General features: G+C 39.4%; 1 protein-coding gene across 1 annotated transcript in view; it reads right to left on the bottom strand.

Annotated features, from left to right (window-relative positions):
- Positions 1-23,106, bottom strand: part of CIBAR1 (CBY1 interacting BAR domain containing 1) — a gene marked incomplete in the record, with an annotated part of 433,120 nt that overhangs the window by 342,657 nt on the left and 67,357 nt on the right.

The following is a 23,106-nucleotide window of genomic DNA, read 5'->3' as shown; positions in this document are numbered from 1 at the left end:
CTAAATAGAACTTTAGAGCACGGACAACGTCCAAATTGTGTAACAAACGTTCCTTCTTTGAAACTGGATTCGGACACAAAGAAGGTACAACTATCTCCTGGTTAATATTTTTGTTAGAAACAACTTTAGTACGCAAAACCACCTTATCTGCATGGAACACCAGATAAGGAGGAGAACACTGCAGAGCAGATAACTCTGAAACTCTTCTAGCAGAAGAAATTGCAACCAAAAACAAAACTTTCCAAGATAGTAACTTAATATCTATGGAATGTAAGGGTTCAAACGGAACCCCTTGAAGAACTGAAAGAACTAGATTTAGACTCCAGGGAGGAGTCAAAGGTCTGTAAACAGGCTTGATCCTAACCAGAGCCTGAACAAATGCTTGAACATCTGGCACAGCTGCCAGTCTTTTGTGTAGTAAGACAGATAACGCAGAGATCTGTCCCTTTATAGAACTTGCAGATAATCCTTTCTCCAAACCTTCTTGAAGAAAGGAGAGAATCTTAGGAATTTTTATCTTATTCCATGGGAATCCTTTGGATTCACACCAACAGATATATTTTTTCCATATTTTATGGTAAATTTTTCTAGTTACAGGTTTTCTGGCCTGAACCAGAGTATCTATCACCGAATCTGAAAACCCACTCTTTGATAGAATCAAGCGTTCAATCTCCAAGCCGTCAGTTGGAGGGAGACCAGATTTGGGTGTTCGAATGGACCTTGAACAAGAAGGTCCTGTCTCAAAGGTAGCTTCCATGGTGGAGCCGATGACATATTCACCAGGTCTGCATACCAAGTCCTGCGTGGCCACGCAGGAGCTATCAAGATCACCGAGGCCCTCTCCTGATTGATCCTGGCTACCAGCCTGGGAATGAGAGGAAACGGTGGGAATACGTAAGCTAGGTTGAAAGTCCAAGGAGCTACTAGTGCATCTACTAGAGTCGCCTTGGAATCCCTGGATCTGGACCCGTAGCAAGGAACCTTGAAGTTCTGACGAGACGCCATCAGATCCATGTCTGGAATGCCCCATAATTGAGTTATTTGGGCAAAGATTTCCGGATGGAGTTCCCACTCCCCCGGATGAAATGTCTGACGACTCAGAAAATCCGCTTCCCAATTTTCCACTCCTGGGATGTGGATCGCAGACAAGTGGCAGGAGTGATCCTCCGCCCATTGAATTATTTTGGTCACTTCTTTCATCGCTAGGGAACTCTTTGTTTCCCCTTGATGATTGATATAAGCAACAGTCGTCATGTTGTCTGATTGGAACCTTATGAATTTGGCCTTTGCTAGTTGAGGCCAAGCTCTGAGAGCATTGAATATCGCTCTCAGTTCCAGAATGTTTATCGGGAGAAGAGACTCTTCCCGAGACCATAGACCCTGAGCTTTCAGGGATTCCCAGACCGCACCCCAGCCCACTAGACTGGCGTCGGTCGTGACAATGACCCACTCTGGCCTGCGGAAGCTCATTCCCTGGGACAGATGGTCCAGGGTCAGCCACCAACGGAGTGAATCTCTGGTCTTTTGATCTACTTGAATCATTGGAGACAAGTCTGTATAATCCCCATTCCACTGTCTGAGCATGCACAGTTGTAATGGTCTTAGATGAATTCGTGCAAAAGGAACTATGTCCATTGTTGCAACCATCAATCCTATTACTTCCATGCACTGTGCTATGGAAGGACGAGGAATAGAATGAAGCACTTGACAAGAGCTTAGAAGTTTTGATTTTCTGACCTCTGTCAGAAAAATCCTCATTTCTAAGGAATCTATTATTGTTCCCAAGAAGGGAACTCTTGTTGACGGGGACAGAACTCTTTTCTTTGTTCACCTTCCATCCGTGAGAAGTGAGAAAGGCTAGAACGATGTCCGTATGAGCCTTTGCCTTTGACAGGGACGACGCTTGTATTAGAATGTCGTCCAAGTAAGGTACTACTGCAATGCCCCTTGGTCTTAGAACCGCTAGAAGGGACCCTAGCACCTTTGTGAAAATCCTTGGAGCAGTGGCTAATCCGAATGGAAGAGCCACAAACTGGTAATGTTTGTCCAGAAAAGCGAACCTTAGGAACTGATGATGTTCCTTGTGGATAGGGATATGTAGGTACGCATCCTTTAGATCCACGGTAGTCATAAATTGACTTTCCTGGATGGTGGGTAGAATCGTTCGAATAGTTTCCATTTTGAACGATGGTACCCTGAGAAATTTGTTTAGGATCTTCAAATCCAAAATTGGTCTGAACGTTCCCTCTTTTTTGGGAACTACGAACAGATTGGAATAAAATCCCATTCCTTGTTCCTTTATTGGAACTGGGTGTATCACTCCCATCTTTAACAGGTCTTCTACACAATGTAAGAATGCCTGTCTCTTTATTTGGTTTGAGGATAAGTGAGACTTGTGGAACCTTCCCCTTGGGGGTAGTTCCTTGAATTCCAGGAGATAACCTTGAGAAACTATTTCTAGCGCCCAAGGATCCTGAACATCTCTTGCCCAAGCCTGAACAAAGAGAGAGAGTCTGCCCCCCACCAGATCCGGTCCCGGATCGGGGGCTACTCCTTCATGCTGTCTTGTTAGCAGTGGCAGGCTTCTTGGCCTGCTTACCCTTGTTCCAGCCTTGCATTGGTTTCCAGGCTGGTTTGGGTTGTGAGGCATTACCCTCTTGCTTAGAGGATGCAGAATTAGAGGCTGGTCCATTTCTGCGAAAAGGACGAAAATTAGGCTTATTTTTAGCCTTAAAAGACCTATCCTGTGGAAGGGCGTGGCCCTTTCCCCCAGTGATGTCTGAAATAATCTCTTTCAAATCAGGTCCAAATAAAGTTTTACCTTTGAAGGGAATGTTAAGTAATTTTGTCTTGGATGACACATCCGCTGACCAAGACTTTAGCCAAAGCGCTCTGCGCGCCACAATAGCAAACCCTGAATTTTTCGCCGCTAATTTTGCTAATTGCAAAGCGGCATCTAAAATAAAAGAGTTAGCCAATTTAAGTGCGTGAACTCTGTCCATAACCTCCTCATATGGAGTTTCTCTACTGAGCGACTTTTCTAGTTCCTCGAACCAGAACCACGCTGCCGTAGTGACAGGAACAATGCATGAAATTGGTTGTAGAAGGTAGCCTAGCTGTACAAAAATCTTTTTAAGCAAACCTTCCAATTTTTTATCCATAGGATCTTTGAAAGCACAACTATCTTCGATAGGAATAGTAGTGCGTTTGTTTAGAGTAGAAACTGCCCCCTCGACCTTGGGGACTGTCTGCCATAAGTCCTTTCTGGGGTCGACCATAGGAAATAATTTCTTAAATATAGGGGGAGGAACAAAAGGTATTTAATCACCAAAAAACTCTTAACCATCTCCGTGGAGATGTTGCCTGTGCAACGGCAAAGAGAATGACTGGGGTGGGCGGAGCCTAGGAGGGATCATGTGACCAGCTTTGCTGGGACTCTTTGCCATTTCCTGTTGGGGAAGAGAATATCCCACAAGTAAGGATGACGCCGTGGACCGGACACACCAATGTTGGAGAAAAGAAAATCATATCAGTTTATGAATGTTGCCTACAATTGATTATACAGTAAATGAAAATAAAATAAAAAACACATGACAAGTAAACACAGTTATAAACGCTAAGGGATCGATCACAATCCTTTAGAAAAACTCTCACCTAGTGGCTATTAAACGAAAAACAGTAGTCTGGGGACTTTTGTATATAAATCATATAATACATATTTCTAAAGGACTGCAATTGACCTCAAAGTTTAATTAGTAATTGTAATAAAAATTTAATTTCAGAGAAGATCGAAGTCAGGTTAGAAAAAGTTAGAAAGAATCAGAACACTTTTACAAGTATACTAAGAAAATAAGACTCAGTGGCTCTACTCAACCAATGACAATCTTATAAACAATTCCTTTACTTTTCTGTCATACATATGTGGCTCGAATTCAATGAGATATTTACATGTTTTAGAATTGTTTCAGTGATTTACTTGTGCACATACAAAGTTCTCTTATAAACCTAATTATACCACTGAGTACAGATACAGAATCCTGCCTGATGGAAATGTGGATGCTTCTGGCCAGGAACTTTAGGTGCTGCAGAATATCAACAACTAATAATAATAATAATTATTATTATTAATCCCTTTACACCATTAGTGTTCCATGCTGCCCTAACAGATCTGGGCTTTAATGCCGTCAGGACGGCATGGAACGTTCTACTATATAAGGCGTCCTGCACCTTCCCCCTTTGAGGAAGGAAAGTATCGACCTGCGGGCCGTGCCTAACAACGTAAGCAATCTCCTATGATCAAATCCCACCCTTGAAATCGTGCGATCGCATCGACAATCCCGTGATTTCATTTCTACCAATAGTATTGAGGGCACACTATTATTCCACCAAAAAGGGGTTAATAATAACAATAACAAATCTGTTTGTATTTTTTTTTATAAAGAACAAACAAACTGCCAATCCTGTTATAAACAGTTTACCATAACATGACTCCACTACATAACTAAAGCAGTAGTGCCTTCGTAGCATTTTGCAAACGGTACAAAAACATCATCATATAATATGACAAAATTGTTGGAGAAATTGAACATCTTGTTCCATTTTCTGCATGTGAACAATTTGATTTACAAGACAACATTAACTAGCTAAAACCAGGAAAAGTGATGAAACCTAAAAGATGCTAAATTTACCTTTTCTATTTTTTTTACTGTGAAACAGACTTATTTTGTTTTATTAATGTTCACTAGTATTGATAATAGTGAGTATTACCATTGGCGTTGCAAATTAAAAAATAAATAAATAATAATATCTTTATTCCTTGATTTCCATACATCTTTTTCTGATTTTATTTGATAAAACAATCAATATTTACCATTGTAACTATAAAAGTATAACTTTTGTATTTGCTACAATACTAAATAGCACTTTGTTCTTGTTAATCCCAGAATTAAGAGAGTCTGCTTTTCCATCTCAGCCTCTTAAGTCAGCCTTTCTGGTGTGATGCAATACAAACCTCTGAGCATATATGGATTGATAATGTTCAAGCACAAAATGTTTTAAAGACTCCTTTCAGGAACATTAAACTGTACAAATGTCTATCATACATGTGAAAGGGCAGTATTTAAAACTAAAAAATATTTGCATTAAAAAGGTTAAGTTAAAGTAATTTGTCTAGGAACTCATTCTTCACTGGATGATAAGCAGAACTTCCATTGCTCATCATGAAATTCTGGGGTAGAAAAAAAAAAAAACAGAATATAAATTTTTACTATTTAAAAGTAGGTGTTTGAATAAAAATTACCATTTGTGTTTATTCTATAAAACTACAGACGACATTTGTCCCAAATTCTAAATAAAAATATGTTCATTATAGAGCATTTATTTAAAATGACAACTGGTCAAAATAACAAAAAAGATGCAGTGTTTTCAGTCCTCGAATAATGCAAAGAAAACAAGTTCATATTAATTTTTAAACCACATAATACAAATGTTTTAACTTAGAAAGAGTTTAGAATTGAATATTTTCAGCTTTGCCACCAAATGGTCGCCTAATGGTTAGCCGGCTACCTGGAGAGGTCTACAAGCCAGTGTCTCACACCCACTGTGAAATTTTGTGGAGGATCGGTGATGATCTAGGGGTACTTTAGCAAGGCTGGAATCGGGCACAGAAGGAGAATAATTCATACATATCATAAGCAGCAGGTACAGTAAGAGGATGCTAGAAAAAATTAAGGTTTACTAGATCTGCAAATAAAACTTTGAGTAAGGACTGTAATGTGTTGGCAAAATGTTAAAAATTCCCTTTTAAGGGTGGGTATTTACAAAATGTTAGCTCAATCCTAGTAGTGGAATGTTTGTAGGGAGAGCCGTAGTAGGCACTGCAGAGATCCCCAGCAAAGTATTTCTATGTGACATAGTCATATGTGTTATGCTTCTGTGTTTCTTGTAGTAAAAGTAGAAACAGCACGTGGCTCCAAATATGTGTGAAAGCAAAAATAAAATATAGGAAAGAAAATAGCGTGATACTGTATTTTATCAAACTGCAAACACATCAAAGTACACTCATATGGTTACAAGCACATATGGAATACCCTCAGTCATATATAAGGTAGCAGATTGGCAAGATGGAATGTCGGAGTCCAAATCACATCTATATCCTAGCGTGATTGAGGTGAGAAATCCATGTGTGTCTAATTCAGTGAGAGTAGAGGATCGTTACAACGTTATTACAAGAAAAGTATAGTCACTTTAGATAAGCAAACCGTTCGTGTTTCGACACGTTTCAAAGGATAAAAGCAATGGTCCTTCTTCCTCAGTGGTAATGGATGTGTCCATATGGATGCGGCTCAAGCTCTGTTTTATCTGTGACCTGATTTGCTGAAACCGGTCACATGTGGAAAAGTCCTGATGTAAACAACAAAGTGTGTTATCTTGGCGTGTTCAAATAAGTAAGCAAATAATGCATGGAGCACTACTCTATTTGCAATAACACAGACTGTAAAGTACATACATTACATTAGACCACATATTAAAAACCCCTGTAATCTTTGTGCTGATGAAGAGTACAAAGAACATGCATGCAAGGTATGAGGGGATTGGCAGAGAGAGGCCATGTTATCACTTGAAGGTTTGAAAATACTTGCACTCCTAATATTGATTCCTTAAGTTGGGATATGAAAAATAAGTTCATACAGAACATACGTAAAGGAATTAGGAAAAGTAAATAGAATATTGCGTGATACCAAAATTTAGATTTTAGATGGTTCCTGAGTGAACGGTCTGGTTAATAGTTGTTAATATGGTCATTTTTTGAGACTCCTATATTGTGATTGGCCCTACACTGTTATCTGTGAACTTAGTTTGAACCAAGGTGGATAAAAATCAATGATTTTTTTAAAAAAAATAAAAAATCTGATTTTTTTTAATTTAAATCTGATTTTTTTTATTTAAATCTGATTTTTATTATTTAAATCGGATTTTGGACAAGCACGGTCTCCAGCTCATTTTTTGGCAAATATTGTCAATATCCAGTATTAGGGTCAAAACTTAAGTGCTGAGACTGTTCAAGTAATGATTTCCCTTTTAACAGCAGTAGTTTCTTCTGCAGGCGTTGAAAGAATATTCTCTTCCTTTGGACTCATTCATTCTAAATTGAGAAATCGTTTGGGGCCCGATAAAGCAGGAAAGCTTGTTTTTCTTTTCCAGATTATGAACAAAGAAGAAGCTGAAGATGACGAGTGAGCTACAGAGGACAGTATTTAAGTTTTTCATGTGTAGGATGGGCTGACAGTCTAAGTTTCTTAACCCCTTGATGACCACAGCACTTTTCCATTTTCTGTCCGTTTGGGACCAAGGCTATTTTTACATTTTTGCGGTATTTGAGTTTAGCTGTAATTTTCCTCTTACTTATTTACTGTACCCACACATATTATATATCGTTTTTCTCGCCATTAAATGGACTTTCTAAATATACCATTATTTTCATAATTTCTTATAATTTACTATAAAAATTTTTTATAAAATATGAGGAAAAAAATGGAAAAAACACACTTTTTCTAACATTGATCCCCAAAATCTGTTACACATCTACAATCACCAAAAAACTCCCATGCTAAATAGTTTCTAAATTTTGTCCTGAGTTTAGAAATACCCAATGTTTAACATAGTAACATAGTAGATACATAGTAGATAAGGTTGAAAAAAAGACTGAAGTCCATCGAGTTCAACCTATACATATATTTACATGTTCTTTGCTTTTTTTGCAAGTTATAGGGCCATAAATACAAGTAGCACTTTGCTATTTCCAAACCACTTTTTTCAAAATTAGCGCTAGTTACATTGGGACACTGATATCTTTCAGGAATCCCTGAATATCCCTTGACATGTATATATTTTTTTTTAGAAGACATCCCAAAGTATTGATCTAGGCCCATTTTGGTATATTTCATGCCACCATTTCACCGCCAAATACCATCAAATAAAAAAAAATCGTTCACTTTTTCACAAATTTTTTCACAAACTTTAGGTTTCTCACTGAAATTATTTACAAACAACTTGTGCAATTATGGCATAAATGGTTGTAAATGCTTCTCTGGGATCCCCTTTGTTCAGAAATAGCAGACATATATGGCTTTGGCGTTGCTTTTTGGTAATTAGATGGCTGCCAAATGCCACTGCGCACCACACGTGTATTATGCCCAGCAGTGAAGGGGTTAATTAGGGAGCATGTAGGGAGCTTGTAGGGTTAATTTTAGCTTTAGTGTAGTGCAGTAGACAACACCAAGTATTGATCTAGGCACATTTTGGTATATTTCATGCCACCATTTCCCCGCCAAATGCGATCAAATTGAAAAAAACGCTAATTTTTTTTCACAATTTTATGTTTCTCACTGAAATTATTTACTAATAGCTTGTGCAATTATGGCACACATGGTTGTAAATGCTTCTCTAGGATCCCCTTTGTTCAGAAATAGCAGACATATATGACTTTGGCGTTGCTTTTTGGTAATTAGAAGGCCGCTAAATACTGCTGCGCATCACACGTGTATTATGGCTAGCAGTGAAGGGGTTAATTAGGTAGCTTATAGGGAGCTTGCAGGGTTAATTTTAGCTTTAGTGTAGAGATCAGCCTCCCACCTGACACATCACACCCCCTGATCCCTCCCAAACAGCTGTCTTCCCTCCCCCACCCCACAATTGTCCCCGCCATCTTAAGTACTGGCAGAAAGTCTGCCAGTACTAAAATAAGAAGTTGTTTTTTTGTTTTTAAAAAAATAATAATTCTGCTGTGTAGGACCCCCCCCCCCAAGCCCCAACCTCCCTGATCCCCCCAAACAGCTCTCTACCCCCCTCCTCTGCCTTATTGTGCACCATATTGGGTACTGGCAGCTGTCTGCCAGTACCCAGTTTTAAATCAAATGTTTATTTTAAGTTTTTCTGTAGTGTAGCTTACCCCCCTTAACACCCAACCCCCCACCCTCTCCCAGATCATTAATATTTTGTATTCCCACCCTCTCTCCCACTGAGTCCCACCTTGTGCCTCTTCAACTTAAATGCTTATGGCCAGTTTCACACGTGCGCGCACGCTCCCGTGCACACGCGCGCACACCCACACGCGATCCCGCCCCCCTCCTCTACTGATGGCCAACCACTCGCCTCCCTGGACACGCTCCCACCCACCAACGATCATAGCCATCAATAGCCGATGCAGAGAGGGCCACAGAGTGGCTCTCTCTGCATCGGACTGCTTAAAAAAGTTATTGCAGGATGCCTCTATATCGAGGCATCACTGCAATAACATGAAAGCAGCTGGAAGCGATCAGGATCGCTTCCACTGCTTTCAAAGACCAAAGACGTGCAGGGTACGTCCTTGGTCGTTAAGGACATTTTTTTGGAGGACGTACCCTGCACGTCCTTGGTCATTAAGGGGTTAAAATATATATATTTTGTTTAGCCAAATCAGTTAACAAACATGGATGTTTGTTTAAGCAAATAACATATGCTGTAATGTTATTGTTTCAGTTGAATAAATCTATTTAAATTGTTATTATTAAGGTAATGATTATTTTTCTCCTTCCTAAGTACAACAGAGAAGTTGTCCAAATATGAATTATATTGATTAACCTATTAAACTGGGGATAAAAAACTAATATGAAAAGTTGTTATTCTAAAAATCTTTATCTACTTGCATATTAAAGTTATACCAGCAAGAATTAGTCTTTATGTAGAAAACTATGATTTAAATCAAGCCCTACTGACTAGTGATTCAAATCGTGAATTAAATCAGTTTGATTTAAATCAAATCCACCCTGGTTTGAACAAGTTCAAAACAAGAGGGGGAGATGTTTTAAAAAGAGATTCAGAAAGTAAATCAGATCTAGGACTTTTCCAACATGTGACCGGTTTCAGCAAATTGGGTCAAAGATAACACAGAACTTAAGCCGTTAGCTCCGGTATCTAATTTACTATATGGAGACATAATCTATTACCTCTGGAGAAGAAGTATCATTGCTTTTAATCCTTCGAAACACGTCAGAATACATACGGTTTGCTTATCTAAAGTGACTATACTTTTCTTGTAATAACGCTGCAACGATCATACGCTATCACTGAATTAGGCGCACATGGATTTCTCACCTCAATCACGCTAGGATATAGATGTTATTTGGACTCAGAAATTTCATCTTTGAGTTTATTTATTACCAATTTGCAAACCTCATATGACTGAGGGTATTCCATGTGAGCTTATAACCATATGAGTGCATTTTGATGCGTTTGCAGTGTGATAAAATACAGTATCACACTATTTGCTTTTCTGTATTTTATTTTTGCTCTCATACATATTTGGAGCCTAGTGCCGTTTCAACCTTACTGCAAGAAACACAGAAGCACAACACGTAGGACTATGTTCCAAAGAGATACTTTGCGGCAGATTGCTACAGTGCCTACTACGCCTCTCCCTACAAACATTCCACTTACCTCATAGGATTGAGGTAACCTTTTGTGAGTACCCATCCCCAAAAGGGGCTTTTTTGAACATTTTGCCAACATATTACAATACTTAAAAAGTTTTAATTGCAGATCTAGTGGACCCTAATCCTCCCTCTTATTCTTTTACTGTACGTGCTGTTTATGATATGTACCAGTTGTTCAACTACCTATAATGTTTTAGGGACTACTATTCCTTTTATTAAACATTCTAAATACTTTGCGCCAACCTTCCTCCATCTATAGACATTTTCCACACTTCTTTTGTATTTTTGTAGGAAATTATAGCATTTAGGATTATGCTTAAGTACTATTTGTAGTAGTAATATTTGTATTATGACCTCCGACCCTACATCCTTTACTCTCCAGGGTGGTCTCAACAGCGTCAGACAACTTTTCCCTTTTTTTTTCTTCTCTCTCAGAACTAATAGGAGTCATCCTTTGCATTGTTTATATTAAACCACCAGACCTGCCAAATCACATAGTCTGGCCGTGTGACACACAATTTGCTGTGTTTTCTTACGGTCACCTGGTGATCTACATAAATCACACAATGTGCTGGGGACCAGTGAGAAAAGCTTGGTGTCTGCAGCTGTTATTCAATTCCCTATTACAAATAACACAGATTGCTGTGCTGCCTGGACAGAGTCCTCCCCTTAAAGAGCCATATTGCAGCCTGCTTTTACTCTAGTCAGTGATGTTTTGCTGACATAGGACAGTGATGGCGAACCTATGGCACGCAAAAGCCTGTCTGTTGGCACGCGAGCCTTAGCTCCACAACTATCTTGCACTGTTCCCTAAGAGACTCATCCAGCCTGTAAATAGCGCATAATGCCTGCACACGATTACGTAGGTGGAGCATGACAGCTCAGTGCAACTTGTTTGTACTGACAGTGAAGCGCAAGCAAACAGTGACAGCACCAGGGGAAAAGCCAGGACAGCAGCAGTAGCGGCAGGAGAGGTGGCAGATTTCTGAACTTAAGGTACGTTTCTGGGCAGAGGCAATTCAAGCCTTGAAAGGAGGCTGTATTTTTTTTCTAGATGGGACTTAATTTTAATTTAATTTTGCTGCTGGGAAATGTTTCTGCCTGAAAATCTCCTGCTTAAACTTCAGAGAGCTGAGCAACCTTGAGGCACAATGATTATGTGGACAGGAAAGAAGGCTCAGTACTGGAGCCTGGCATAATTCACAGGACCCAGCATACATGTCAGAATTTATGTGAAACAATATAAAAGTAGCTTTGATTACTTATAGCCGATTTTTACCACAACTATAAAAAAAAAATTATATCCAGGGTGACCAGACATGAACACAATAAGTAGATGTATATGGATGACTATGAGGTAGTATCAAACAATCCCTCACCAACTGGGAGGTATCACTGGGAACGAACATGTCTGCATTCCTAGTTATTTTATATGCATCATATGAAATCTGAAACCAGGTTTAGTCCTTTGGTATAATTGTGTACAAACTAAAGATCCAGTTAAGTTCCAGTTGCAATAGTCTAATCTCTGTCAGCACCATGTTTTGGCACAAGGTTAATAATTATATCTTTCAATGAAGTTAAAATAAATCCTCTCTTCACTAAATGGCAGACCATTAGTTGGTCAGAGGTTTTCTTTTTTCAAAACTTATTATAGCCATCCTTCTTTCACATATAGCTGATTTTTACTATGTTGATTTTAGATTCTCCATTGTTGCTAAATAATTTGTGGTTTTTAAATGTATTTTTCTTCCACTGTTTGTGAGCATAAAGCTTTAATATCTTACTGTAAAATTAAACAGGTTGCAGGTGAAGCCTTTTGCTTCATCCTTGACCCTCTTTGTAAGCTTTGGTTCACTATTGTGGATTCCTCTCTCTCCAAACTTCTGTCCCCCCTTTCACTATCTCCCCCCTTTCACTATCTTCCCCCTTTTTTTCTCTCTCTTCTATCTCTCTCTCTCATAGCCCCTTTTCCTATCCCCCTGTTTTCCTCTCTCTTTCTCATCCCCCTTTCCTTCTCCACATTCCCTTTTCCTCTCCCCCTTTCTCTCTCTCCCCAACCCTTTTTTTATCTCTCTCTCTCTCTCTCCCCCCTATTCTCTCTCTCTCCTTCCCCTTCTCTCTCTCTCTTCCCCTTTCCCTCTCTCTCTTCCCCTTCTCTCCCCCCCCCCCATCTCTCCCCCCTCTTTCTCTGTTGGCACTTTGAGATGAATAAGTTGCATTTGTGTTGCAGTTTGGGCACTCAGACTCAAAAAGGTTTGCCTTCACTGACATAGGAAGAGGGGGGCGGAGTCCCTGTCCAACGACTTCTGGCCTTGCAATATACAGGATAAGCCTGCACAGTCTGAGAATAGAGACCAGTGAGTCAGTGACTTTCTTAATAGTTGTAAGGAGCCTACTTGTCTTGTCCTTCTCCCTGATAGACTACAGTGCTACACTGGAAGTAGATTGGCTCTACTATCCTTTTGGCATACAGACAGTCTATCACTACATTGATTTAATAGTACACTTGGAAACCATGTGAAATATATAGCAAAAAGGTTGAGAAACTCATCTTTTGTTATGAACACAAGGTACTTGGTATCTAGAGGATCACAACTGCAGTAAGATGGTATAAATTGTATCTGTATGCCTCTGTATTAAGTTACAATGTATTATTGTTCACAAGGTAACCAGCACAAGGCAGGAGTAGTTTTATTTACTTATCTCATAACGAGAATGAATCTCCTGATCAGAATTTACTAACAGGAGAAAAGAGCAGTATGAGTCCTTGCTGTTCAACAGCTTAAGATGAGCATTCTTCCTTGTTAGTGCCACTTTAAGTAAGACACACTATGGAGGTTTACTGAACAGTAGATTCAGTGTGCTGAAGTGCGGCTGGGAAAAGAGGATCACTTGGTGGATCTTTCAAGATGTGCACAACTCTGAGCAGAAAGGCAGCAATGCAATAGTTAAACCGTTACACACTGCGATATTGAGTATCTGTGTGTTCTGTAGGGGGCTGACAGGCTGAGAGCAAACGCTAAGCCGTTACACGCTTTGAAGTAGTATGCCTGTGTGATCAGTAGGGAGCTGACAGGCTGGAAGCGGTCACAAGTTTTCACAATCACGCTGCAGTAGAAGTTCAGTTTGTAAGAGCCTGAGAACAGAGATCCGTATAGCAAACGGCACACACAGCGTGAAGTTATGACAACAGGTGATTTCAGAGGGATATGTTTTAGCGATGCTTGAAATACTTGCAGTGCGCATGCTCAGAGAGAGTGGCGGTATTGGAGAAGAGTGTAATCTTGAACTGCAGTTAGAAGAGTTTGGTTGAAAATCCTGGAAAGGCTTATATTAGGCTTGTATTCCTATGAAGTCAGAAGAGCAGCTTACTTTCTTTTCCTTAGGTAGAAAATACTGAAGCAGGAAGGGGTGTGTCCAGTCTTAAATAGACTAGAAGGAACAACAAGTTCAAATAATTAAAGGCACAGTGAGAGAAGGAGGAACACCAATAAGAAAATCTGTGACATCTTTATATGAACAAACTGGCTGCTGTGAAAGTAATCATTTAAAGCTATTTATTCTTTCAAACAAAATTATAACTGTAGTGAGTTTTTCCTCAGTACAAAATATATTAAAATAGCACTGTATTAAGTTTTTTTTTTTTTATTTAGGTTAAAGAAGTCATACATATATAAATATTACATGGTCAAGTTCCATGATACATAGGTATGGTTCTTCAGAGTAAAACAGATACTAATTAAATGACCATTATTAATAGCAATAACCTCATCTTATTTTGACTTTAGAAAGAAAAGAATTAAGAGAAGAAAAAGAGAGAAGAAAGAAGAGAGATTGTCAACTGTGGCGTGAATCCCGTATTACAAGTTTCGTCCATATACCCATCTATGAAAATCTCGAAGCTAGGAGGGGATTTTATCTTATGACAGCAGATCATTTACCATATTTGTTGTGTATGTAGTCATACCAAATAAAGAGTATCTTTGCACAATGTTTTCATATAGTGGTATTCCTCCAATTGTATAGTCTTATGTATGGTATCAACCCCTTGTGCTACAGTAGGAGATTGTGTTTGTTTCCATAGTTGAGCAATTAATATTTTAGCACTATTACATGCAATTTGGAATATGGCTAAGTGTGTTGCTGGGATTTTATTTAGGAGGTTTATTTAAAAGCCAGATTAACGGGTCCTGGGGTATATTGATTCCCAACAGCTTCTCTGTTTGGGGTATAACATCCTTCCAAAAAGGGATAAGGTTAGTGCACTTCCACCATGTGTGTCCACCTCGCTTTTGCAACGCCAGCATATATCCGATGTTTGTGGGTATAAGGTCTTTAAGCGTGTAGGAGTATAATACCAGTGATGTAATATTTTGAAGTTAATTTCTAGGATCCTGGCTGATGTAGAGGCTTTCATTGTTCTTTTAAATATTTTGGTACTATCCCCTGGAGTTATGTTAATGTTTAGTTATTTTTCCCAATTTTTCATGTATTGGTGTTCTGTACCTATTGGAACCTGTTGTAACATGTTATATAGATAAGGTATGCGTAATTGGCTGATTTGACATGCACAATTTTTCAAAGCTAGATGGGGAACGCAACAGATTGTTTTTCCCTTTGTGACTTTGTAGAAATGAATAGGTTTGCAGGTAGAAAAAAAGTTATTAAATATATGTAAATAATTTTCTAGGAGTTCTGATCGCCTATGCATTTTTCCTGCTTCTGATAAGACAAAGAAGGGAAGATTGCCCCCGCCTGTCTAATGGGTTTAATTTGACTATTTCCTTTCCCGGAAGGGAACTCTGGATTGTCCAAAAGTGGTGTTAGGGGGGAGGGGTTAGGAGGATAGTAGGGGATATTTAACTAGCAGTCTATTCCACATTTTGTATGTTTCTTCAATTATATAATTATCTATTAATTGTGCCTGCCATTCGGTGTCATCTAGCCAACACAATGAGCCTAGATGATGATACTGACACATTTGGTGTTCTATCTTGACCCATATCTTTTCAAGGTAATTAGTATTCCAATCTCCCAATCCCCCTAATATTTTAGGAAGGTTCATTAATTTTTTTATTAATCCTGGGAGGTTTTCTTTTCCAGATATAGTTGTTGATTAGTCTCTGTAGGGAAGCTATATAAGAGGAGGGGCGGGTAATTTGGATAGTCTGGAAAATTTACAAAAGTCTAGGTAATATATTCATGGTTATTGTCCCCATTCTTCCTAGCCAGCTAAGATGTTTAGATCTCCAAGAACTGAGGTCAGCTATTATATTCTTTTTAAGAGTGTCGTAATTGAGAACTATTAAGTCTGTATGTTTGCGAGTCAGTGAAATCCCTAGATATTTGATAGATTTAGGTTGCCATTTGAAAGGGCAGATTTTTTTTGTAAGGTGCAATTCTTCCTTGTTTAAGTTAAGGTTCATAATTTCAGATTTTGAGTAATTAAAAAATTGGAGATCCTTCTAAAGTCGTTTAACTCGGGGCGGAGCCTGACTGAGCTTGGTGATGGCTGCTTAGATCCCAAGCTCTGAGCTGCAAACATAAAAAAGCCAGTATAATAATAATATATTGCAAGCCAGGATTACAGGACTAAAGCTGCAAAAGTGTCTTAACTGATACAAGAGAATTATGTGAGACTTGCAACACTCAGGAACGCTTTTCACACTTTAATACTCCAGTGAGGACATTCGCGCCAAAACGATATGCAGGGAGGAAGCCACAGATCCCGGTAGCTCAACCTGTCTCTCAACGGAGACCATGCATACCCTGCAATCTTTCCTAACAGCGTACATTTAGAGGAGCTGATTTCTACAACGCATTGCTCCGGTGAGGTACTTTGGGCGCTGGAGGGACTCCGGAGCCGCGCCGCTCCCCTCCAATCCTAACGAGACTCTCAGGTAGGCCGCGAAAGCGGAAAGATATATTGGAGCAGAGCGGGTGAAAACCGCGACACGCAGCATATAATTGAAAAACCTGGGGGGCACTCAGACGGTTACATGACTTAAGCGGCTAGACAGATGAAGTGATTGAAATCAAGTAGCAACACATGGAACCGCCATATTGTTACTAGAGGTGGCGAGGGGGCACAACTAACACCTAAGTGGGGATGGGGATATTCCTATCATAAAAGATGATGTCTTAAAGTTTTATACTGATATAAAAAGAGGCTGAGGTTTTTATTAATATATCCTGGATAAAGTCGCTACATAGCCACAACCATCTCAGTTTCTGGGGGCCTAGTTAAAACGTAGTGACCCTACAGTGAAACGGAGCTGAGAAGGATAAAAGGTATTCAGAAGGGAGAGACAACTCTGACACACAATAAAAGCAGCAGCTTAAATCAACTTACGCAAAAGTGAAGATAAAATTGAATTAAACTGTTTCACCCTTTTATCTACTTTCACTAGATGATTTCTGTGCTCACCAATTTATACAAGGGACTTTGAATCTGGGAATTAACTATCCTTGAAGGTCTGCTTTGGTCTTCTCTTCTCTATCTCGATTAGTATGTCAGCTAAAAGACCACCTAGAGGAGAAAAATTACACAAATCCACAACAGTGAGCTCTTTTTTTAAACCCTCTAAGCAATCTAAGAATTCAGAATCCCTAGCAATGGAGGACACAGGGGACTCAGATACTGAGTCTGCACCTTCCACTACAGATGTGGACAAGCACCCGGTGACGAAAGCTGACTTCAAAAATTTAATTTCTAAACAGGATTTTGCTAACAATTTTGAAAAGTTATGGGAAAAAATGGACACTATGCATAATGCTGTAACTTCTAGCCTAACAGATATACGATCTGACCTAGCGGATTTGGGAGGCAGAATAGATGCTCTGGAAGAGCAAAATGACACTATCACAGAAGAAATGGCAGCGTCTTCTCAAACCATCCAAACACAACAACAGACCATCGTGGAACTACAGGATAAGGTTGATGATCTAGAAAATAGATCTCGCAGAAACAATATAAGATTGAAAGGAGTTCCAGAATCTATTGCTAGCTCAGATCTACCGACATATCTACAACAACTATTCCACAATATAACCGGGGAATCAGAAGAATCAGATTATGACATAGAGAGAGCACATAGGGCATTAAAGGCAAAGCCCAGGGGAGAAGCACCACCCAGAGATATCATCATCAAGATGTCTTTTTTCCAAGATAAGGAAAAGATTCTTCAAGCCTCCAGGAACAAACCAACGTTCAAATTTCAAGGGACGGTAATACAATTTTTTCAGGACCTCAGCCTCCGAACACTCCAAAGAAGAAGCTCATTGAGACCACTCACCTCTCTTTTAAGAAAACATCAAATTAAATACAAATGGGGGTTCCCCTTTGCTTTGTATATCTTGAAAGACAATAAAACCACTACAATACATGAACCAGCAGAAATCGACCATACATGTCAACTACTAGGACTGGAATCCCCCCTCATCCCCACAGAAGAACACCCACCAAAACAAGCAGGCCCCCCAAAACAAACCAAATGGACAAAAGTGACCCGCAAAGGTACAAAGAAATAAGATATCTAAAACTCCACCGCCAGGACATATGGAAGTTCTTTATTACAGAATTACTTCTCCAAACCCAAGAAATTTCCACATAAAGGTTGCCCGGGACTACGGGAGAAAACAATCTCCGGATGTGTTACCTTTTGCTGAATGTCCTCAATCCTGGTCTTTTAGGCTGGGATCCTATAAAGGTTACATTAGGGAAAGCTATCCCTGATAAGGACTGAACAAATTTGTTGTTGCAAGGTTTACTGTTAAATAGAGTTTAAAAAGTTCATATTATGCTGACTTATCAAAGTTAGATATATTAAAATGCAGGCAATCCTCTTATTAGCATAGGACTGTTAGATTCTATGCCGGTAAAGGACCCGCGATACGGGCATAAGTTTAAGTTATTTTTGTATTATTGTTTATTTTATTGTTTCTTTTCTCAACTGTACCACTCTTTTGCTCTAACTTTATCTTATTCATCTCCCAAGGGCTCGGGGGCTTACCTTCTCCCCCCTTTGCAAAGATATAATCATGCTCTCCTTCCTGAAGAGGAAACCCATGCAACTACAGAGAAACCACAGCGGCTCATAGATGGTCTGGTAATGTTATACACCCATAATACAATACACCCATGATACCCCAAATTCAGTTAATATCTCATAACGTTCGAGGGTTAAATACTAATGTTAAAAGGCGCACTGCTATGAATCAGTACCAACACTTAGGAGCAAATATTATATTCCTCCAAGAAACCCATTTTACACAAAATATTATCCCAAAATACTGGGCCAAACATTACACACAACATTATCACGCTACTACAGATTCAAAAAAGAGGGGAGTCTCGATACTGATACACTCTAGCTTATCTTTTGCCCATGAATCCACCATAGCAGATAAAGATGGTAGATATGTGTTGGTCAAAGGACGTCTACAAGATGCTGACGTGGTTTTGTGCAATATCTATGCACCTAATGAAAATCAACACTCGTTTTTTCAGAATATCTCTGATTTACTCACTAACTGGTCCCAACACAAAATAATAGTAGCGGGTGACTTCAACATAACATTGAACAAACACACTGATAAAGGTACCAAAATGACTCCCAAACAGCTTAGACACAATAGAATAGTTAAAGCCATACAGGAACACTTGACCCCACACTCACTTATCGATTCCTGGTCCACACTATATGGACAAACATCAGATACAACCTTTTATTCTTCAGCTCATAAACAATACACAAGAACAGACTACATTTATACCAGCCAAATATTGCAACCTCTCTATGGTAACTCCAAAATATACCCCTGTGTTTGGTCAGATCACTCTATCCTCACTCTACACTTAGAAGGTTTTGTAGATACTTTGAGAACACGAACATGGACCTACAATCCACTACTTATCAAAGATCCCCTGATAAGGGAGAGACTTCATACGTCACTCACAGAATTTTGGAATACTAACAAAGGGTCCACATCAAACCCCATTTCCCCATGGGCAGCACATAAAGCATACTTAAGAGGGCTACTTATTAGAGAGAAAGCAATACGCAACAAACAAAATAAGATTCTACTTACACAACTTCATGACGAAATACAGGACCTGGAGACACGACACAGACTAACTCGCAAGCAAGACTTACTACCCATGTTAGAGTCCAAACGGACACACCTAGCTAAACTTTTAAATGACCACTCAATTAGAGCGATCCAGAGACTCAACACACAATACTACATTTACGCGAACAAACCGGACAAGTTTTTGGCTCACAAACTCAGGGAGAGATGCAAGGCATCCTCGGTATTATCTATAATGCTTCCATGTGGCACCTTAGTGTCTCACCCACAACAAATAGTGAATGCCTTTGCGGATTTCTACGGGAAACTATATGACGGAACCAAAGTAATACACTCACAACAGGTAGCCTCCCAAACTGAGAAATTTTTAGAGGAAACAAACTTAGATTCCCTATCACAAGAAGACCTAGATAGCTTAAACTCTCCCATAACTAATATGGAAGTTCTCGGGGTTATCAAAGACCTTAAGTCAGGGAAATCGGCAGGCCCAGATGGATTTGCTAGTGAATACTATAAAGCTTTTAAGGGAGTATTGGTACCCCACCTCACAGACGTATGTAATTGTATTCTGGAGGGACATGATATTCCGGAGGACTTATTGCAGGCTAGGATTGTGGTGATACCAAAGCCAGGGAAAAATCATAAACTCTGTTCAAGTTATCGCCCCATCTCACTCATTAATCAAGATCTGAAGATTCTTACAAAAATATTAGCTAACCGCCTTAAACTTATTTTACCGAAACTGATCCACTTAGACCAGGTGGGATTTGTTACTGACAGGGAGGCACCAGACAATGTGCGTAGGCTGATCAATATCATAGAATATGTGGGAAAAACCAAGATGCCTTCTCTGCTTCTCTCGTTGGATGCAGAGAAGGCATTTGACAGAATAGACTGGAGATTCATGATGGCAGTTCTACATCAGATGGGATTTCGGGGATCTTTTGTTACAGCTCTGAGAAAGCTCTATTCTACACCAACGGCCCAAGTGTCCATCTCAGGTTATAAATCGAAATCTTTCCCTATCCTAAATGGTGCCAGACAGGGTTGCCCCCTGTCGCCCCTCATTTTTGCATTGTGCATTGAACCGTTGGCAGCCAAAATTAGACAGAATGTAGATATTTCAGGAGTAAAGATAGGGGACCAGGAATACAAACTAACACTATTTGCAGATGACATCTTACTCACACTGACTAGACCACTAATCTCCCTACCCAACCTGTACAAAACCCTAGAAGAATTTTCTCAAATATCAGGATATAAAATTAACCATGACAAGTGTGAAGCATTATCACTAGGACTCCCACCACACACAAAAAAACTCATTGAAACCAACTTTGATATGAAGTGGCCTGCACATTCTCTTAAGTACTTGGGGATCTACTTAACCCCACTAGTCACTCAGTTATACAAACATAATTATGAAGTCATATATAAAAATATTAGGAGAGACCTAGCTAAGTGGAAGCTGCATCCATTCTCATGGATGGGCAGGCTTGCATCTGTAAAGATGACGATTTTGCCGCGGCTACTATATTTATTTAGGACGCTCCCCATTGAGGTCCCGATATCAGACTTGAAAAAAATGCAGGCGGAACTTTTGACCTTTATTAGGGGGAAAAAAATGGCTAGGATAGCATCCTCACTCATAACAAAACATAAAAGCCTAGGAGGAATAGGGGCTCCCAATTTAATTGAATATTACAAAGCGGCGAGATTGGCACAAACATTGCTCGTGGGGGGAGGGAGAAACTTAGTCCTCTGGCCCAAGCTTGAAGCAGACCTAAGGGGATCCACTCACACGGATGATATACTATGGTGCAAACAATAGACAGACACAGCACTAACTAGGTATTGCTCACATGTCGCCGACCACACCACTCACCTATGGTCTCTAGTAAGTAAACAACTTAAACTATCTCCCACTCAATCGATCATGCGCCCAATTAGATATCTCTTCACTTCTGACACCCAGCTGATGGTGGATAAATGGGCAAATAAGGGACTATACAGGGTCGCAGATTGGTTGGAAGGGGGTAAACCTAAGACATTCACACAAATTCAAACTCAAATAACACCTCAGAAGTTGCTATGGTTTCAATACCTCCAAGTTAATTCTGCTATTCAACACTATACTAGACTAGTTGGGAACCACACCTCATCTCTTACAGAGTCTTTAATGAACTCAGCTCACAGGCCTAAAAAGATGATATCTAAACTATACGTAGAGATTCAATCCCAAAATAATTCTACAAAACCCTCAATAATCTTAAATTGGGAAAAAGACTTAAACATACATAAACTCAAAAAAGAATGGGATGAGATTCTACAGTCGGCGTGCGCTGGCCTACTTAGCGCCGACTTAAGAGAAAATACTATTAAGACCATCTATAGGTGGTATCTAACCCCAACTAGAACACATCATATGACCATCACAAATAATAGATTCTGTTATAGAGGATGTGGAGAAGTGGGTTCATATCTCCACATGTGGTGGGACTGCCCCTTAATACAGCCTATTTGGGCTCGGTTGTCCTCCCTCCTAGGGGTGATCTTAGAAGATCAAATTGCACTAAAACCAATACAGGCCCTACTACATGATCCGTTCCCACAATACAACAAACAGATAAACACATTTATTAAGATAGCGTGCACGGTCACTAGAACGTGTATCGCAAGATACTGGAAGGTGAGGGCCCCGGCGTGGGAGGAGGTGAGGAATAAATTAAACTTGACGTACCGTATGTATGAAGCAGCTTCTAAAATTCTAGACACTCAATCCCAATTTGAAAGAGTCTGGTTTTATTGGACACTTAATAAGGACTTAGCCACTTAACCCCCGATGAGATTCATTAGAGGTGCAGGATTCATGTTTTACAATGATCGGGGGGGGGGGGGGGAGCCTGGGAGCCCTGTTCTGCTGTAACTCACCCCTTTTCTATTTCTTACCTGTGCACTCCTCCTCTCCTTTCCCCACTCTACTTCTACTCATGCTCTCTGGGAGACCCCATACTAGGGGGATAAATGATAATATATCTATGAGCTGGATATCGACAGATGAGGTGACACTGAATCCTCGGGGTTTCTTTTTCTTTCTTCTTCTTCTTCCCTCCTCTTTTCATTTTCCTTACTTTTTGATTCTTTTTCTTCTGTATTCTTTACAAGTTTGTATGTCTATGCATATCATTATTGAGATAATAGGTCAGGAATGAATGTCTTCATTAAAAGATGGATACATGTGGAGATATCAGGACCTTTGATTATGCTCATATTTAAATAGATATGCCTTATTGATGTATTATTCTGTTTAATTTTTCTGTAAAAATAATAAACCTAATAAAAGATTTAAACATAAAGTCGTTTAACTCTCTCATTAATTCTGGGATTGATAGGTTAGGTTTAGTTAAAGTAAGGAGTATATCTTCCGTGAAAAGTGAAAGCTTATATATGTCAGTTTGGAGTTTTATACCACTAATGTTTTTATTTACACTGATTTTTATTGCTAAAATTTCTATGGCACATGCAAGTAACAGGGGAGATA

The sequence above is a fragment of the Bombina bombina genome, chromosome 5 (assembly GCF_027579735.1).
Source record: "Bombina bombina isolate aBomBom1 chromosome 5, aBomBom1.pri, whole genome shotgun sequence".
In the NCBI taxonomy this organism is placed as follows: Eukaryota; Metazoa; Chordata; class Amphibia; order Anura; family Bombinatoridae; genus Bombina; species Bombina bombina.
Note: the sequence above shows the minus strand (reverse complement) of the source record. Positions and strands in the feature narration are given on the sequence as shown.